Genomic DNA, 20,882 nt, shown 5'->3' on the forward strand with positions numbered 1-20,882 from the left:
TGGTCAGGTGCTGCAAAGGATCTGCTAAACAAGGAAAGCCTAAAAGCACCGTGCCTACGAGGCCCAGACGAACGAAGCTTAGTGAGGGTCTGGAACCCTAGGATTCTCAAACACAGCAGGTGCAGCTCGACAACCACTTGTAAAGCAGAAGTCACGTTCCCTAAACCCAAGACTTGGGCCTGGGCATTTAGCTGAAGAACTGTGCCTACATACGGTGTAAGAATGATTCATCACAGGTGAGCACCAGTGACTCACACCTGTAGTCCTAGAGACTCAGGAGGCTGAGATCTGAGGATCCCGGTTCATAGCCAGCCTAGGCAGGAATGTCTGTTGAGACTCTTATCTCCAATAAACCGCCCAAAAAGCCAAAAGTGGTGCTGTGGCTCGAGTGGTAAAGTGCTAGCCTTGAGCAAAGAGGCTCAGGGACAGCACCCAGGCCCTGAGTTCAAGCTCCAGCACCAACAAAAGTAATAATAATAACTAAAGAAAAACTCAGTAATGTAACTGTAATAATGTATTATACTGAAATAAAAGTAAAAGTAGGGCAGCTGTAGGCAAAACATAGGTGAATCAAGTGACAGAAAAATGTGTTATCTATGACTTGTAAATGATTATAACATTTGAATTAGCATAAGTAGAATTATATTTCTGTTACAGGTGAGCAGACAGCCTCCCACTGAGAGCAAACAAAACAGCCAAAAAAAATAAGTACATAGATGTAAATAACTATAATCGCTACAATTTTTCTGTGTACAAAGCCCCAGAACCCAATCAAACCAGCAAATCATTTGCATATATTAATTGTGCAAAGTAATGACAATTATTATTATTAGCTATATGAAATAATCATAGTTTAATGCATACATAAAATGAACATCTTTTGGGGTATTTTATTACCTTTAAGTAGTTGTACAAAGGAGTTGCCATTCAACAAAGCAATTTAAGAATACAATGCACCTTGATCAATATCACCTCTTCACAACATTCCTACCCTCCCCTCTCAACCCTCCCCTTCAATTACTTTTCTTAATGTTTTAGGATATATATTGAATTTTTTTTTTGAAAAACATTTTTTACTAAAATCCTAAAGGAAAAATACATGGCAAATAAAAACGCATCCACCAGCAACCCAGATTCTGAAGTTATCAAATATGGGCTTTAAGATGACTACAGTCCAGTTGCTTAATCTGAAAGGCGGCTCCTTGCACAGCTGTTGTACTCATGCAACCAAAATGCATGCGCTGGGTGCATTTCTGAATATGTGTGTGTACCGTGCAATGAGAGAAGACACAAAGAAGTCGAGGTGGTGTTTTTTCCCTTCAAAGGCTGGCTGTTTGGTGACAAACAGTACTTTCTGAGGAGATGTTTTTCATCCTGTGGTTTCATTAGCATGATCATGGTGTTATTTTGATCGCAGGAGCTTTTTTCCAGAACTCAGAAATGTCTGCTTCTTGTAGATCCACACACATGAAGAAATTTGACCAAAATTAAGAAAACAGCTGGTGGGAAAAAAAATTACCAAATGTCATCGCAGAATCAATAGAAACAAGCCCCATCGATAAAGGATAATATTTTACGATGTGTTGATAAGAAAATTTGATCTTTTTGGGGGCATTAAATCTGTTTATTTCAGTGTCTGCCTAAGAGCTATTTGTTCTAGAAAATCAAAGCAGATTGTAATGCATAATACATGTCTTGGTGTTGTTAGTTGAGCCTGCATAATTTGTCTCTTATTCTTTCTCCAATGAGGCAAAAAAGTGTTTTTTTTCTATAGTAAACCTTCAGGTTTCCTCTGTAAACATCCCATGTGATTAGGTGTACAAGTGATCGCAGAATATTTATTGCCTCTTAATTTTATGTCTAGATCTGCTGTATCTCCATCCAGTTTCATTCCCTGAGATCTGCCTAGTTCTGAGTTTGCCCAGAACTTGTGGCTTTGATGATAGACTTTCTCTCCTTCAGTGCTTCATTGTAGATGGAATCGGCCAACAGAAAAAAGAAGGCAGTCACAGCACTGGTGACGCATGCCTTGAAGCCTACCTACTCAGGAGGGTGAAGTTCAAAGCCAGCCTGCGCAGCAAACTCTGTGAGGCTCTTATCTCCAATTAACCACTAACAAGCCGAAAGTGGATCCGTGGCTCAAGGGGTAGAACACTAGTCTTGAGGGAAGAAGCCAAGCAAGAGCTCAAGGCCCTGAGTTGAATGAAGCCCCAGAACCAGAGGAGGGACGGGGAGGCAGGAAATCGAAGTATTTCAAGTTAGGTAGTCTGTACCTTGCAAAGCAAGATCATGGACTCTGAAGAATTATCAGATTGCTGTTGGAAACTGAATAGTCCTTGCAATGTAAAGGGAAAATATCCACGGTTTTCCTGGCAGCTCCGCGTGATAAGCCAACTGTAATTGCATGAGGTGAACCATTAAGTCCTAAGGACTCCTCTCGTCAACATCAGTGCTGTTCTCACAAGTAAACACACTGTGATGTGTAAGAATACTGTGTGTGATTTGTTGATAAGGAATGTTTATCTTCTTGGCACTAAATCTGTTCATTCCAGTGTCTGCCTAAGGGCTATTCATTTAGAAAATCAACCCATTTGATAGGGTACCAAGGTTTAAATTCATGGCCTTGCAATCTTGCTCAGCATTCTTGTTCACAGTTGGCACTCTGCCACTTGAGCTGTGCCTCCAGCCCGTTTTTGTTGCTGTTGTTTGTTTTGCTGGTTAATTGAAGATGGGTTCTTTTGGGTTTTTTTCATCATGCTGGATTGGAACTGTGCTCTCAGAGGTCTCAGCCTCCTGAGTATGATTATACGCTTGAACCCCCGGTGCCCAGCTCGTCTGATTAATTTTAATCTGGCCCCATTATGTGTGGAAGGATCTACTAAGCCTCCTGGAACTTTTTCTTTGCTCTGGGTAAAGATAGTTCATAAATACAAGTTATATTTTTAACAATAAAACAGCAGACTTACTGAGAGTGTGACTCTGGGAGCTTATGTCCATTGGCCCAGTGGTTTCCCAACAACAAATCTAGATCTATTCCAGGTGGGGGCAGAGTTGGCACACAAGTTCCCATAAAAAAATGCTATCCTGCCAGGTAACTATAACCCTAGCTACTCAGGAGGCTGAGCTCTGAGGATCGTGACTCAAAGCCAGCCCAGGTAGGAAAGTCTATGAGACTCTTATCTCCAATTAAGCATCCAAAAAAGCTGGAAGTGGAGCTGTAGCTCAAGTGGGTGAGCACCAGCCTTGAGCAAAAAAGCTCATGGACAGTGCCAAGGCCCAGAGTTCAAGGCCCAGGTCTGGCATAAATTAAACAAACACCCTATCCTGGCAGTGACTCATTCTTATCCTACGAAGTTATGCAACGTTATATGAATAACACATTGATTATCAAAATTATGATATTCCATATTTGCACACACAGACACTAGTACTGGACTTGAACTCAGGGCCTCAGGCTCTCACTTGGCTTGTTCACTCAAAGTTCACACTCTATATTTAAGCCACATATCCACACTCCCAGATTTTGGGTGCTTACTTGGAGGTAAGAATTTCTCATATTTGTCTCCCTAAGCTAGCTTTGAACTAGGGTTACAGGCATGCCTCACAAGTGCCCAGCAATTGTGATCTTCTTAATGGTCTTCTTTAATTCTCCTAAAGGGTTTTTATGAAACCTCATATAGCCCATGAAATTTAAAAATCTGGGACCCACACTCTAAATCTGTTTCTCATCCCGTGGGTTTAGGGTAGAATCATGGGGTGTTCCAAGCCCCCAGTGCCAGATGCCATGGCTTGGAACCAACATGGTACTGTTGGATACGGTCAGCCACTCCCCGCGTGCTACAGCTCGGTTCAACCAGCCACACAAACACACGGGGCCTGGTTTGGGTTCTCTGATGGCCCCTTGGTCACTTCCCGCGCTGGCTCCGTTCTCTCCCCAAGTGCAAAGCCCTCGCCGGGCATTCCTCCCGGCTGCTCTGGCTTCCACGCCTGCTTTCTGGGAAGCACTTGCACTGCCTGACAGCTCTGCGTGGATGGTTTTCAACACGAGGGACTGGAAAACTCCCCACGCCAGCCAGGCCTCGGCGGGCCACACACACCCACCGCTGGCTCCCGCTCGCCCTTTCCACGGGGCTTCTTCATGCCAGGGCGCCCTTACAAGTGTCCACGCTCATCCAGCACTTGGCTGGCAATCCGAGCCTCATTGTCCTTTGATTCTTTTACCTCCTGAGCCCAACTGCCCTCAAATCCTTTTCAACCATTTTCTAAAACTTCTCCCTACAAACCTGAGAGAAGAAGAAGCCTGGGTTTGATTCTAAGCCCTGGCACTGAACAGCTCTGAAACCTTCAGGCCAGCAACTTCCTCTGCGGGCGCCTCTGTGAAGGGGCAACAGCACCCACCCTGTTGGAAAATGCTCGCTCTCTGCTCCAGTCCCGTCACTGCCGTCTCGTCTTCCAAGTGCTGGATCAAGCCTCAGCTCCGACCCCTTCAACTCCCTCTCTCCACTCTATGCTCACATCACGAGCAGAGTCCTAGTCAGAAATCATTCTTTTTTTTTTTTTTTTGGCCAGTCCTGGGCCTTGGACTCAGGGCCTGAGCACTGTCCCTGGCTTCTTTTTGCTCAAGGCTAGCACTCTGCCACCTGAGCCACAGTGCCCCTTCTGGCCCTTTTCCATATATGTGGTGCTCGAGAATCCAACCGAGAGCTTCATGTGTAGGAGGCAAGCACTTTTGCCAGTAGGCCATATTCCCAGCCCCCCTAGTCAGAAATCAAACCAGCCACATCTAATGCCCTCAGAGTTGTGTGTGACGTTTGTACTTGTAGGTACTGCAGTATCTACCTCTAGTCCCACTCCATCCTTTACACACACACACACACACACACACACACACACACACACTTTTTACATCTTCAGAATGGTTTCTAGTAGTCCCTTTCAAACCTATCCATATGAGGAACACACTTCGTGTGCCTGAGTCTGTCACAGTCACCGCACAAGTCACTCCCCCATCAGTTGGTCTCCTTCTACCCCAGGGGCTCTGACTTCCAACTTTTGGCAAGACTTAATTCTATTCCTCATCTGCAAACATAATGATAAGCTTCTCGCTTGGAGCCGATAGTTCATACCTGCAATCCTGGCTTCTCAGGAGGCTGAGATCTGAGAATCTTGGTTCAAAGCCAGTCTGAGCAGAAAAATCCAAGAGACTCATTTCCAATTAACCAGAAAAAAGTCAGAAGTGGAGATGCAGCTCAAATGGCAGAGCTGCAGCCTTGAGCACAACAGATGAGTGAGAGCACAGGCCCTGAGTTCCAGTCCCAGCACACACACACACACACACACACACACACACACACACACACACACATCCTCCAATTATATCACTCCATACTTCCATGATGTCATCCCATGACATAACTGCTTCACATAAGAATGCCTTATTATTTCAACTAAAAGAGCAGCCTTGTTCCCGGGATCAAGGTTCTGTCCTTCATGATCTCTCTGGAACCCCTAATCCCCAACACAACAGCTACTGAGCGCTGGTGGCTCAGGCCTGGAATCCTAGCTACATGGGAGGCTGAGATCTGAAGATCTCAATTCAAATCCAGCCAGGGTAGGAAAGGACATGAGACTCTTACCCCCAATTAACTATGCAGAAACCAGAAGTGGAGCTGTGCCTCAAAGTAGAAGAACATTAGCCTCAAGCAAAAAAGCTCAAGGACAGTACCCAAGTTCATCAAGTGCCACAACCAAAAATAAAACCAACCACCAAAAATACCTATAGGGTTTACACAACAACAAAGTGACTTTCAGAAATGTTCATATATTGTCATGTTAGATTCCAAAAAAACATTTTTTTTTTTTGCCAGTCCTGGGGCTTGGACTCGGCCTGAGCACTGTCCCTGGCTTCTTTTTGCTCAAGGCTAGCACTCTGCCACTTGAGCCACAGCACCACTTCTGGCCGTTTTCTATATATGTGGTGCTGGGGAATTGAACCCAGGGCTTCATGTATTCAAGGCAAGGACTCTTGCCACTAGGCCATATCCCCAGCCCAGATTCCAAATGTTTTAAGAAAATAAAACTTTTCAAATGCCACTGAAGTCTATTTCCCTCTCTTTGAACTATTTCCTGTCCTCTTGCATTCACAGACCCATTTAGATATGTCCTGGCCAATGAGCTCAAAACTTTCCTCATAAATTTGACTGTAGATGTTGCCTTTTGTTTCTTAATTTCATAGACATGTTTATACGATGGTGATTTGTTGGGGTCAGCTGTTCCTTTAAGAGGCCACAGCTGACCTTGGCCTGCCCCTCCCCTTCCTTCCCTTGGCAGGAAGAGAAGGCCCTGCTCCTGGGGCAGCACGTGTGCAATGGAGGACACCTCAGAACCCCATCCTTGGGGGGCTGGGGCTCCGCGCCCGAGGGAGGTCCCCTGACATCACTTGATGGACACCCCTCAGTGGCCAATCTGGTCTCCCTTTCCCTGTGCCCGCCTCTAGGGTATATCTTTGTGCCTCCTCATCTGAATAAAGTAGAACTGTCCCAGAGACCTCCAAAACCCCACGTGCCCGCATCTTCCTTGGGCTCGCGGGCATCGGGGTTTCGCACCCACATGCGCCCCAAGGCTAAACCCGGGACCCCACTCCCGCGTCTGTTACCCTACCAGCCGGAGGGGGCATGAGAGAGTTGGTATAGATCCCCCATGAACAGTTAGGTAAGCCCAGGACCCTTCCCCACGTGATGGGGAGGGATAGAGTTCGGCGAACTTAACAACCCCAACATTTTGGCGCCCAACGTGGGGCCAACAGTGGGGCCAACAACCCCAACAGTGATTCATATTCTAATTATGTTTTCAGCTCATTATTAGAGTTCTGAAGTTCATTCCACACTGATAAACAAGGGATGTGGTTTAGTCATTTTGCCCTTCTACGATGCTTCATTAAATACCTGAACTGTAATATATTTATTTATTCCCATGCTGATGAATGTTTACATTGCTTCCAACTGTTTAGTATCACAAATATTGTAAGGAATATTCTTGATAATGGAAGGCAGCCTACTTCAAAGCAATTCAACCTACGCATGAAGTCTGTGATTCGTAAGCAATGGTTTACATGTGTTCTCTAAACGTTTAAGTATTCAAGCCGGGCTTTGAGCCGGTTCATAACACCCCACAGCTGCCGTAGAACACAAAGACAAGGATTCTTAAACTAGGCAACGTGTCACATGACTTTCATCTCAGCAGGTGGGAGGCTGAAGTAGAAGAGGATCACAAGTTCAATGTCAACTTGAGCTACACAGCTAGATCCTGTTTCAAGAAAGAAAAAAAAATCAAAGAAAAAAGTCCCAGTGTCAGTATAGTTGCTTCTTCCTGAAATCCTAAGATGTTATTGATCATTTGATCCCTCACTATCAATATGCCATAAGCACTATCTGCAACAATTGGTAAACAAGCAGAGCAAAGGTAAACAAACATCTCTCAGCCCCAAGGTTTTGAATGTGTGGCCAGCCATCCATCACTGAGAATGAACTAGACCCTAAGAAACAACCACCGAAGCACAGCCAACTCCCACAGAGCTTGCCCTCCGATAGAAAAGATAGGCAAGAGATAACCCAAAAGCTACACACCAAACACACCACCCAGATCCAAATCTACAATGATGAAATGCAGTGAGGCAAGAGGGTGCTTGCTAGAGGCCAGCAGAGTCCAACGCGACAACGAAGGGACAGTTCTCCAGCTGGGCCAACAATATGGCAGTCGCCCCTCCCGACCACTTTAATGAGGAGCTGCATTTAAATTTAAATTTTAACTCATATAAACGGAACCGTGAAGAGCCACGCGTGGCTGGTGGTTGCTGAGCAGCAGCCCTTTCGTAAGGATCGTGGTGGAAAAATCTTGAACCTAAGGAGTGTGGCACCAGAGCTGACACTCTCCCCAGGGCGGCCCCCGCTCTGCTGGTACAGATTAGCCCGCAGAAGGAATCCTTAGCAGTTTTTGCTTATTCATTAGTTTAAAAAAAAATAGCCTGTTTTTCTGCTGATGGAAATGAGTGGAGAATGGGAAAAGTGAGGCTGAAGCAGAGGAGAGAAAGGCATCTTGGACTCATGAGAGGAGATGAGGGGCAGGGCGTGGTGAAAGGGGGGAGCAGCTCTGGGAAGAGGGGATCATCAGGGAGTCTCTGCGCCTCACTGTGACTCCAGTCGCAAGGGGCGTGCAAGCTCCCAGGGAGAAAATCAGGAAAGGAGGAGCAGCGGGGGGGGGGGGGGGGCACAGTTTTGAAGGGGGTCCATCCAGGAGCCTAGCTCATCGGTTCTACATGCTATTGTTGTTCTCAACAATTGTTGTGACTATTATAGTGACTGTTATTATTTGGGGGGGGGGGATTAAAGCTCCCACGCGAATAGGCAAGCTATGTCTGCAGCCCAAGTTCTTTCGCAGTGTCAGGGGGTGGGGCGCAGGCCCAGGGTTAGCAGTGAGGTGCTGCTGGGTAAAGGAAAGAGTTCAGTGCATTTGCCAGGAGGGTAACAGCAAATCCTAGGCAGGGGCCGAGGAAATGAGGTGGATGAGGGTGAAAACGCAGGAAAACCTGCGATTCCAAACAAACCTCCAGCAGGGGGGTTGTTTCCTTTGCGTGTTTTTATGGAACCTAACAAGCTAGATGTGCATGAAGCAGTCACTAAAAGCCAGGCACTGGTGATTCACGCCCGTAATCCTGCGCCATGAGAGGCTGAGAAGTGATTGCAGTTCAAGGCCAGCCTGGGCAGAAAAGACCACTTGTCAACTCAAGTCACTGCGGGGGACTCCTGTCGCGCGAGCCATGCGGGAGGCTGTTAGTGGTTGGATATCGGCTCCACGTCAGCCTGGGAAGAACAGTCTGAGAGACCTCAGATGAAGGGAAGACAGCTGGGTGGAAGGGTGTGTGTGCCTGTGATCCCAGCTTCAATAGGAAGACCTTGATCCCGGCATGCACCCTGGTGAACCCATGCACCTGCCAAGTCTATCTAACAGAATAGAGCTCTAAACGTACGTGCAGACATATGGAAGTCTGATTTAAGGCACGGCTAATACTGTACATACTGTTGGGACAGCACACAATCGATGAGGTTGGTAAAATAAGCGGTCTACATGTGATAAAATTTCTTTCATTAAGTCACACCATACATGGAGAGTAATGACTTTAATACAAAAATCAAAGCTATAAAACTTTTCAAAGAAAATGAAGAATATCTTTATCACAGGGCAAAAAATAATCTTAAGTAAGAAAGAAAATGAACAATCCCAAAGGAGGCAACACATAGATTTGAATACTCTCCTGTACAAACAGTAAAATAATGTGAGAAGGTACGCCAAAAACTAGGAAGAAGTATTTTCAACACATGAAAACCAATAAGAGTTTTCATTTCTGAATATATAAAGAATTATAAATCCAGTAGGACATTTCAATAAAGGAAAATAAGCCAAAAATACATCTAGGCATATCACAGCACAAGAAATAGGTACAACCCAGAAATAGAAAAAGAGAGAAGATGCTCAAATTCACTGTTATTTATGGTAATTACAGAAATGCAAATTCAACACACAATAAAATATATTTTGCACTCTTAGCGCAGTTTTAAGGTTTGTGTAGTAATGATGGAAGAGGATCTCAGAAGGGTGAGCATCTGCTAGCCTTGCTTTTAGCTCTTTTTGTAACAGTAAAAACAATAACAACAGGCCAATGGATACAAGTACTTGTCCTAAAATAGAAAAATAAACCTAATAGTTTTGAAGAAAAGGTCCTATTAACTTTTTCCTATATTAATTTGTTTGTGCTGGTACTGGGGCTTGAACTCAAGGTCTAGGCACAGTCCCTAAGCATTTTTGCTCAGTGCAAGAGCTCTACCATTGTATTCACAGCACTACTTCCAGATAGGAGATTACTGTACCCTCTTTTGTTTTGTTTTGAATCCTTTGACTCCATTTGTATTAACACTTCAAAACACAAATATATTGTGTAACTATATGAAAATATTTTCTTTACACCCTTATTCTACAAACATTTTTTTGTCGGTTGTGGGATTTGAACTCAAGGCCTAGGCGCTGTCCCTGAGTTTTCTGCTCCAGGCTGGCGCGCTAACCGCTTTGAGCCACAGCGCCACTTCTGGTTTTCTGGTGGTTAAATGGAGTTAAGCGTCTCATGGACTTTCCTGCCTGGCTTCAAACTTCCATCCTCAGCTCTCGGCCTCCTGAGTAGCTAGGACTGCAGGCGTGAGCCACCAGCGCCTGGCTTTTACAAATGCTTTTCGCATTGTTCCTTAGCACTAATGGAGTGCTCGCAAGGCTTTCGTTTTGGCATGTTCCTATCTGGGTATGGGTGACCTGAGCAGACTCACCTTGTCCCTCTCTACGCTGCCACCCACCTTTCCCAAACCAGTCACTGGTCCATCTTTACACGTGTACTACTTGGTGAAAATGTTCTGTTCAAAAAGAAAAACTTGTTAAAAAAAACATTCAATTAAAACTGAGGCCTAGGCGAGGTGGCGGTGACTCGCGCCCGGAATCCTGGCCACTCAGGACAGCGGCTTGGAGGGTCCCAGCTCAAAGGCAGCCTGGGCAGAAAAACTGGGGGGATGCCATCTCCAAAGCAGCCAGCAAGGGGCAGCAAGGGACGTGTGGCCCAGTGGGAGGGGGGACCAGCAGAGCAAACGAGCCAAGGGGTCGCGAGCCCCGCGTGTAAACCCTAACGCCACGCACGCGCTTGGCTTGGCAGCTTGTGATCCACGGTGCCCACACGCTCTTTAACTTACCCCCAGCTCACTGAGCTTCTTGTTGCTTCCCCGAGATCGTGGACCGTGTTAGCACAGTCCGTTTCCCTCCTCGTGGTAGTCCATGATCAGCTGTTGTTCATCTCTGACTGTGCCTAATTTATAAACTAAACTTTATCGTCCTCAGAGGTCTACAAGGGGAAACAGCGCGTGCAGAGCCTGGGCCACGCCTGGCTTCTCCTGCCTGCCCCGGGGCGGCTGGAACCAGTATGTCCCCGTGGACCAGGGCAGCCCTCGGGCCCCAGAGCCACCCTTTAGGTGTCCCCCCCCCACCAAAAAAAAAATGATTGGCTATCTATAAAGAAGAATGAAATGATATTAACAGGCACTAAGCATCATTATGTTACGTTGGATAAGCCAAACTCAAACCAATACCATGATTGTGTCTCATATACAGAATCCAGGTCCATACAGATAAGCAAACGAACAAACATATGTGAACTTAAATGGGAAGGACTATTTAGGGGACGCGAGGGGGAATCAAGCGAGGAGGAGGACATGGGGGGAAACAGGAGACAAATAAAAAACCAAACACATGCATGTATGGGAATGTCATAATGAAAGCTATTGTTTTGTTCAGTACATTAAATTTTAAAGACGACTGCCTATCTCTAAAGACCTGAATTTACACAGAAAACACATTATCCTAAGAACAGCTTCCCTGGGAAACAGGTAAGCATGGAGTTCCTAATTAGAGACATTGACACCTCAGATACCAGGCAGTAGCTTGGCCTGGCAAAATTTTAAGACAATCATTGCAGACGATCAGCAGTTTCTGTTGAAGGTCAGAGGAGTGGAAGAGCTAAAGTGATGAGGATGGAGGGTTTGTTAGCTCAGGAGCAGAGCAGACATTTATTTAAATATGCATTGGGAAAGAGACAGGGACTAAAGCTGCTGACCTAAGGAAAAAATGATCTGCTTGTGAAAGAAGGCCGGGAGGCAGAGTGGGACACGCCAGGCTCTTCATAGAAGAATAGATGTCTGGACACGATGACAGCTTTAGACATTTCAATGGAAGTGAATAAAGAAAATTTTATAAAAAAGGAAGTTGGCAGTAAGTCTAGGAATTCCTCTAGACATCTGGAACTCCCTTCCTATTAATCCACAGACCCTTCTAGCCTTTCCCTTACGTCTCCTATTACCTCCTGCAGATAAACGACTTCAAACAGCTCAGCTCTACAGTGGAGACAATGAATAAACATGCTTTTCAGTTTTCACAAAACTATAGGGACCGTGAGGAATAAATCACTTTAGAGGATGAAGAGAATCTCATATGTATAAAATAATCTGCTATGAAAGAGGAATGCGCTGCAGATCTGAATGTCTGGGTTTGTTTCAGGCGCAGTGTGAATACTTAGAGAAGCGTGTGTATCACCGACCATAGCTGGGTCACTCCTGCTTGCTTCCTCCTTCCTGCTCATCTCTCCCACAGAGGATGGCTACAGGTCGGATCAGCTAAGTCTTCCTCACAGAGCGTTGTACATGCTTGAATGGGGGTGGGGGTGGGGGGTGTTGGGGTGTACATGAATGAATATGTGTGTGGCGGATGTAAACTAAGACTCACCATCGTCCTTGATGTCCAGATGGTTGAGCAAATTGTGATAGAGAAAATAAACTCACTACCCAGCAAACAGTTATTAAATTTAATTTGCTACATGACAAAACCAATGGCAGATGATGCTAGGAATGACAAGCAAGACAATGTCCTACTTCCCGTGAAACTCGGGGACGGGCTATTAGAGGAGCAAGAAGAGACTGCGCCCACTGCTGGTGACACGCACCTGTAATCCTAGCTGCTTAGGACGCAAGGCTGCGATCTGAGGACCGTAGTTCAAAGCCAGCCCTGCTAGAAAGACCCATGAGATGATTATCTCCAATTAGCCAGCAAAAAGCTGGAAGTGGAGTTGTGGCCCAAGTGGTAGCGTGCCAGTGTTGGAATGAAAAAGCAAAGGGACAGCACGTAGGATCTGAGTTCAAACCCCAGTACCGTCACAGAGAGAAGTGGGGGTGGGGGAGAGAGAGTGAGAGAGAGAACACTAAACTGACTCCAAAGAAAGGAATTAAAGACGCCCAGATGGACAAGGGAGAGTAGTTTTCAGAAGCACATGACTAAGCTGAAGTTGCTCAAGAAGTGAAAGCATTTTCTATTTTTGCTACTTACTGGACTCAGACATCAGACACAGCCATTCGTCACCACATCATTCATTTCCTGCATTACTGTTGCAGTTACTCTTCCCGCCGCGCCCCTCCTCGAGTCTGAGGAGTCGCTCCCCCTCACCTTCAGAGCTCTGCGGGGATGGCTGGCCCCCAGCTTGTCACTCGGGCTCAGGCGGGGGGGGGGGGGGTCTTCCAGTGGCCAGACTCTGTGAGTCGTGTGTGTGTGTGTGTGTGTGTGTGTGTGTGTGTGTGTGTGTTAGCACGTGGGTTCGAACTCATGGTTTTGCACTTGTTAGGCAAGTACTCTACCACTTGAGCCACTGCTCCAACCCTCTCTGCCCTAGTTATTCATAGGGTATGGTAGTATGTATAAACTAGAAGGACAGGCATGTACCGCCGTGCCGGCTTTTGTTGGTTGAGATGGAGTCTCCTGAATGCCTTTGCTGGGCCTGGCCTAGAACTACAACCCTCCTGATCTCAGCTTCCTCTGAAGTTGGGCTGGAAGGTATGTATGAAGGAGCCTAGCTATAGATTGGGGCTTGTGAACTTTTGGCCAGGGATATTCTGAAACTATAAGCCTCCTTAAGTAGCTAGGATTACAGGCATGAGCCACCATGCCCAGCTTATAAATCATTCTTTATTAAACTTTTCTCAGATCATCCATCCAATTCCTCTGGGAGCCTAGTTTCTCAAAGTGGTGCTACAGATTGCTGATTTTAAAACATGCACTAGAAAAATACTTTAAAATGAATGTTTTTATCATCTGCAAGTAGTTGTACAGAGGGGTCACTGAAATATTTCTAAAAGAAAAAATTCACCTATCCAAAATTTAGGGGGTTGGACACAGTGGCTCACATCTGTAATTATGGAAACACTGAATGAACCAAAAAAGAAAAACAGGCTCTTTAAATATTGGATGCTATTCTTCCCAGAGAAGCATAACGCTTCTCTATTTTTCAAGAGCATCTGGGAACTAGTGTTCCACAGAATACTTAGGAAAATTCTGAGTTACGCCACAAAGGAAGAAGCGAGGAAAAATACACAGAACACTAAAGAGCCTCTAAGAACGCTCAGGTCTCTCATATGCTGACTTCAAAATACAGCCTCTCACCCACCCGGACTGACTTCGCACAGACACAGACATCCCTGAGACGAGAACCAAGGCGCCATTTCTGACTTCTAAGGCATCATCGAAGTCACTGGAAAACGCCAAGGACACTTAGCATTACCGACGTGGGTTGTTTTTTTTTTCAACAATGCAGGGGTTTGAACTCTGGGAGTCTTGCTTACCTCTGAGCCGCTCCTCCAGCCCTGTTTAATACTGATTATTTTGAAATAGGTTCTCGCTTCCTGGATGCAATTCACCTATGTCAGACTGCCCATGCAGCTGGAATAACAGGCCTATGCCACTCTATCCAGCTGTCGGGAACTTGTATTGGGTTGACCTTGAACCGCAGTCTTCCCTATCTCAGCCTCTTAAGCAGCAAGGATTACAGGCATAAACCAGCCCAGCTCTGGGGTAGACAAGGACCTTAATAGGCAAGGAAACACAAGCTGTCGACAAATGAGCGGAGGATCTCTGAGGCTTCATTTCCTTTCCCGAGCTCTACACGTGGTACCTTGATTGCCTGCGAGACTAAAATGGAGTCGTCCCAGATAGTTAGTAATCGACGTTTTTAATGTGTCGTTTCCCAACAGAGAGCTGCGCCTCCGTCCATTTTCCTGCTGGGAAAGCACCTCCACGCTCAGCAGGAACCAGGAGTGTCGTGCAGGCTGCTGATGGGAAGAACATTGTCTTGTTTTTACAGCCTTAACACTTGACACCTTATGTGCTAATAAATATTTTTGAGCAACATGGGAAACTATTGGCTAAGTGAATAAACGTTTCCTTGGGAACGAATCGCACCAGGAGTTGTGACATGAAGTTTTCCTTCAGACCTCCTTCCACACAGACATGATGTGCAGAGAAAAATCGCTCAAGGCTTCTAGAGATTACCCACAGTGGACAGAAGTACATTTTTTTTATTACAAGTTGTCTTGCTTACTGTTAACGTTGTATTTCTTTTCCATCTTCAGTACAGAAAGCGGCACAACCATCTGTGCAAATGTATCTCAATCTTAGAAACGTTTAGCGACAGAATAGATTCCCTCCTTAGATACCCAGGAGCCCGGCACTCACCTCCAGCGAGCTAGACAAGCCAGGTGAACAGGGAGGCGAGGGGTCTTGGCCTAAGATCCTACAGGAAGGGCTGGGAATATGGCCTAGTGGCAAGAGTGCTCGCCTCATATACATGAAGCCCTGGGTTCAAGTCCCCAGCACCACATATATAGAAAATGGCCAGAAGTGGCGCTGTGGCTCAAGTGGCAGAGTGCTAGCCTTGAGCAAAAAGAAGCCAGGCTCAGTGCTTAGGCCCTGAGTTCAAGCCCCAGGACTGGCGAATCTGTAGACCGCCCCCCCCCCCACCTCTGGGCTCCCACTGGAAGGTTACTCTCATCAAGCACTGCTCCTCATGAAGAGAAGCAGGCTGGCTGGGTGCCCCCTGTGAAAAGACAAATCTGGGTGGAGAAAGGAAAAGGAAAAACAGCAGGAAAGTGGGGACTTGAGTGCAGATGTGATCTCGTGATTTCTAAGGGGAAAATAGCTTTCCACCTCTCCCGCAAGAGGCGGAAGCAAGAAGCACATCACATTACCATGGCTTCTAAACGCGCTTCCTCGTGGAGAGGAATCAACCTTTGGAGAGAAAGCTTCCCGGAGAGGAAAATACAAGCTGGCCTGCAGTGCTTTCTGGATCAGCAAGTATGTGCTTTTAAGTCACTGGGCTCAAGCCTGTTTCCTGGTTACTCAGGGGGCTGAGATTCAGAGGACTGAGTAGACCAGTGCACACAGGAAAGCCCAAGAGATTCCATCTCTAAAACAACTAGTTGTTTGTTTTTTTTTTGTTTTTTTTGTGTGGTTTTTTTTTTTTTTTTTTTTTTTTTTTTTTTTTTTTTTTTGCCAGTCCTGGGCCTTGGACTCAGGGCCTGAGCACTGTCCCTGGCTTCTTCCCGCTCAAGGCTAGCACTCTGCCGCTTGAGCCACAGCACCGCTTCTGGCCGTTTTCTGTATATGTGGTGCTGGGGAATCGAACCTAGGGCCTCGTGTATCCGAGGCAGGCACTCTTGCCACTAGGCCATATCCCCAGCCCCAGTTGTTTGTTTTTTTTAAAGGTTACAGATAGCAGTAAGGCACTAGTGAAGCAAACAAGCAAGCTAAGAAATGTGGCCCTGAGTTCAAATCCCACTGCTGGGAAAGAAAGGGAAAGGAAAGGAAGAAAGAAAATGCTTTAAAAAAAAAAAAAAGCCAGTCCAGGCAGAGAAATCCTGGAGATACTTATCTCCAATTAATTAGAAAAAGTCAGAAGTGGCAGTGTGGCTCAATGGTAGAGCACTAGCCCTGAGCCCTGAGTCCAAGCCCCAGTACAGGCGAAAAAAAAATAAAGGGGTGCAGGGGTTGTCAACATTTCAAAAGAACACAAGAAGCAAATTGAAGAGGCTCCTACCAAGCCTATTCCATTATCAAAATTCAATAGTGTGTTGTAACTCATTGCACATAGAAATCCAAATTCATAATACATAAATGCATGTATAAATCCCTCCTATGCTCTCCCGTTCAGTGGGAGTCAGAAACCTGATGTGAGTATCTATGGGCGGGGGGTGGAGGGGGGAGAGAGAGAGAGAGAGAGAGAGAGAGAGAGAGCAAATAAATAACACAATGATACACCTCAAGCTTCTTGAAAAAAAACAAGAACCAACCCCCAAATTAATTCTCAGATGTATATGAAAATATAAAATACCTTGAGAAGCAATAGTAATTCTGAGAAGCAAAGAGAACTGTGTTACCAGACACTGGTGGCTCACGCCTGTAATCCTAGATACTCAAGAGGCTGACATCTGAGGATTGCAGTTCAAACCCAGCCCAGACAGGAATGTCTGTGAGACTTTTCAAATTAACCACCAAAAAGCCGGAAGTGGAGCTGGGGCTCATGAGGTAGAGCACTAGCCTTGAGCAAAATAGCTCAGGGACAGTGTCCAGGCCCTGAGTTCGAGCCCGGGACTTACAACAACAACAAACAACAACAACAAAAAGGATCAAAAGATCTTTATATTTGAGGCCTGAAACTTTGAAAGCACTACAGGAACTCATGGGAAAAACACTTGCCATTATGGGCATAGGCAATTATTTTTTGAATGGGACTAATGGAATGTAGCAAAACGGAATTTACATATTAGGCTAAAAAGCTTCTATACATAACATAAAATTACCTGAACCAAGAGGCAACCACGGAATGGAGAAAAACCTCCCAACCTATGCATCAGTTAATGGATTAATATCCAGAATATACAATCATCTTAAATTTTTAAACAGCAAAAGAACAAATAGTCCAATTAGTAAGTGGGCAAATGAATTGGACAGTTCTCAGAAGTACAGTACTTAACAGATACATGAAGAAATGCTCAACATCCTAAACAAGAAAGAAAAATCAGGAGATGTCACTAAAACAAAGGAAATTTTTGGTGTTCAGGGTTACTATTTATTAGTGCAAAGAATAAAACATGAGTTTTTCCAACTTAATTTATATTCTTTAAAAAAGTGAAGGAACAAATGACATTTACAAAGGTGCAACAATTAGCTTCGCCTTTCCTGGATATTTTCCTGTTATAGCAGTACAAATGACCAACTTGACAGAAACGAGCCAGTACTCAACTGCTTGTTTACAGGACAAACTCAGTATTCGGGGCAAGAGTTGGAAGAATTTCTCCAAATGTTCCTTTTTCAACGAGCTGAACTTTGAGTTCAAGCTTCAGGGTTTCAAAATACCTTAACTTTTCAAAGATCCACATGTCTGCAAAGGCTTTCTGTTGGGTTTTGTTTTTTGTTATTGTAAAGGTGATGTACAGAGGGGTTAGTTACATAAGACAGATAACGAGTACCTTGTTTTTTGAACAGTGTCACCTCTTCCCCCACACATTGTATAGTACGTTGTCAGCGTAATGCCCAGTGAGTGTCACCCCCCCTTACCTTTCCCCAAACAGATACACTTACATACAAGACAAAAAGTACCAAAATACTGTAACAGCGGCAAAGGAGAAAAACAGAAACAAAAACAAAGTAACAAAAAAACCTCCTTGTCAGTTCTTGGAGTTTATTTCAATAAACACCATTGTATAGGATCATAGGCACAAAGCTATTGAGCTTTTGTGCCCCCACAGAAGACCCTCAAGCACAGGTTTTGGACAAGTACTCTTTCCTGTGAGACTCTCCGCACCTCACACCTGAACGTGGTCTTTGGAGACCACGTGTGCCCGGAGGGGAAAGGAGGCAGGACTTCCTGCCATTTTTCTTTATGTTTGTTCACATTGACGTCAATGCATGGGTTCACGGGTTCAGGAAACTTGGTTGTGATAAGTAAGAGGTCTAGATCCACTACTTATTATTTGCATGAACTTAAGTAGGAAATACTTTCTCTCCGTGTTGGTTTCTTGGATGCAAAATGAGGAAATTAATTCTTAGCAGAGTTTTTGTGGATTGCATAAGAAGGATGTAGAGCTCTTGATATGGGACCTGATGCATAGTCAACTATCAGTAAGCACAATTACAGTTTATAACAATGAAGAAGTAATTGTTGCAACACTTTTTTTTGTGGCGTGGTCATCATCTTCAGATAAACACGCAAAGGAAAACATTTGCTTATGGATTTGGGTTGTTTTGTGTGTTATAGCAATTGTTAGCATCTGTGGTAGGGACCCACTAAATAATTTGTTTTGGAGAACTTGCACTAATTTATGTGAATCCTGATACTGATAGGAAACCAATCGTTTTAAGAAATAACCCTTGAGTATCTGACTTGGGATTCTGAAGTGCAACCTACAGAACGGACTCCAGGCGGGAACTAAGGGCAGAAGCCTGGGTCTTGGTACCCTACGGCTGAAGCTGCTCCTCTGATAGGTTTTCTAGGAAACGTCCCCTTCAGGATTCTACTGGCTGTCCGTTGGGGCGCAGCCTAATTAGTGCTTTCTCTTTCAAGATTGTGTAACTGCAGAAAGATCAAAGCGAGCTGATTGGAGTCAAATGCCCCCTATACTGTTTTTCAAATATATTAGCTGTGGCCAAGAAATTAATCAAATACAGAACCTAAAGCAAACAAAACAAAAAGAACAGCAAAAGAAGCTAAAGTGTGGAAGAAGACAGAAGCTATGGAGAGGAGAGGTGCTCTGTCTTTAGCTGAAGAGAAATTAGACTCCAAAGTATTGAGAGTAGCATTTTGCCCTTCATATGAAGCCAATGTGTCTTCTGAACTCTAGCGCCATTGATATTTTAAGTTCTTATAATTATGCTGTGACATGATTGAATTTAACAATTTGATTTTTCAATGCGGTATTACTGAAGTCATTGTAACAACGTTATTGTTCCTAGAAATTAAACATTTTTTAATTTGCCTACTAATATGCTCTCATTTTTTTCTGTATCGGCAGTGGTTATTACAAAGTCAAAAGACCATAAGAAAGATACATTACCACAATTCACAGCTCCCATTTTTATGAATGCACATTAACTAAAGAGGGTTTCGGGGGTAATATTTTCACAGGTACAAAAAGTGTACTTTGAACAAGTTCACCACCTCTGCCACAGGTCCTCAACCCCTTCCTCCCTCCTCCTCCTCCTCCTCCTCCTCCTCCTCCTCCTCCTCCTCCTCCTCCTCCTCCTGCTCCTCCTCCTCCTCCTCCTCCTCTTCCCTCCTCCTCCTCCTGCTCCTCCTCCTCCTCCTCCTCCTCCCTCCTCCACCATTTTCAAATAGAATTTAGTGGGTTTTATTATGCTATTTGCATTCAGAGGCACATCTATGTTCACCCCTAATATCTTCTCCCTCCAGCTAATTCCACCTAGACATACCCTCTTATGCTAGTGCCCTACTGTTATTGTCCTCCTCCTCCTCCTCCTCAGTATCTTTATCATCACGTTAGGTATACAGTCTACATACGATATTTAGTTTTTTAAGCGTGGCTTGTCACACTCAAGATGATGATCTGCAGCTCCATCCATTTTCCTTCAAATGACAGAATTTTTGTTTTGCCGGTTCTGAGGCTTGAACTCAGGGCGTAGGCACTGTCCGTGACACTTTTTGTGCTCAAGATTAACACTCTACCACTTGAGCCACAGAGCTACTTCCGGCCTTTTCTGAGTAATTTATTGTCTTCAAATCACAATTCTCAAATCTCAACCTCCTGAGTAGCTAGGATTACTGGGGTGAGCCCCCAGTGCCCAGCTCAAATGACAGAATTTTTTTTTTTTTTTTTTGGCCAGTCCTGGGCCTTGGACTCAGGGCCTGAGCACTGTCCCTGGCTTCTTTTTTGCTCAAGGCTAGCACTCTGCCACTTGAGCCACAGCGCCGCTTCTGGCCGTTTTCTGTATATGTGGTGCTGGGGAATCGAACCCAGGGCCTCATGCATACGAGGCAAGCTCTCTTGCCACTAGGCCATATCCCCAGCCCCGAGAATTTCATTCTTCCTTATGACTAAATAATTCTCCGTGTGTGTGTGTGTGTGTGTGTGTGTGTGTCTATGTGTCTGTGTGTCTGTGTCTGTGTGTATACCTTACATTTTCTTTGCCCATTCATTAGCTGAGGCTGACTGCAAAGAGTGACTATTCTAAACAGTGCTGCAGTACATGTAGGTATGCAGATATCTTTCTCGCATGCTGATTTGTACCCTTCAGATACATGGCCAAGAGTGGGATAGTTATCAGCATTTGTTTTTGTTTGCTTATTTGATGATTGCCATTGACTAGTGTGAGAGAATCTCATTTCAGTTTTGTCTTTTTTCAGACATTTTAAGACTCAATTTTCCTTCTAAATGAATGGTGCAGAAAGAAATAATTTTGTGCCC

The sequence above is a fragment of the Perognathus longimembris genome, chromosome 14 (genome assembly GCF_023159225.1).
Source record: "Perognathus longimembris pacificus isolate PPM17 chromosome 14, ASM2315922v1, whole genome shotgun sequence".
NCBI classification, from domain to species: domain Eukaryota; kingdom Metazoa; phylum Chordata; class Mammalia; order Rodentia; family Heteromyidae; genus Perognathus; species Perognathus longimembris.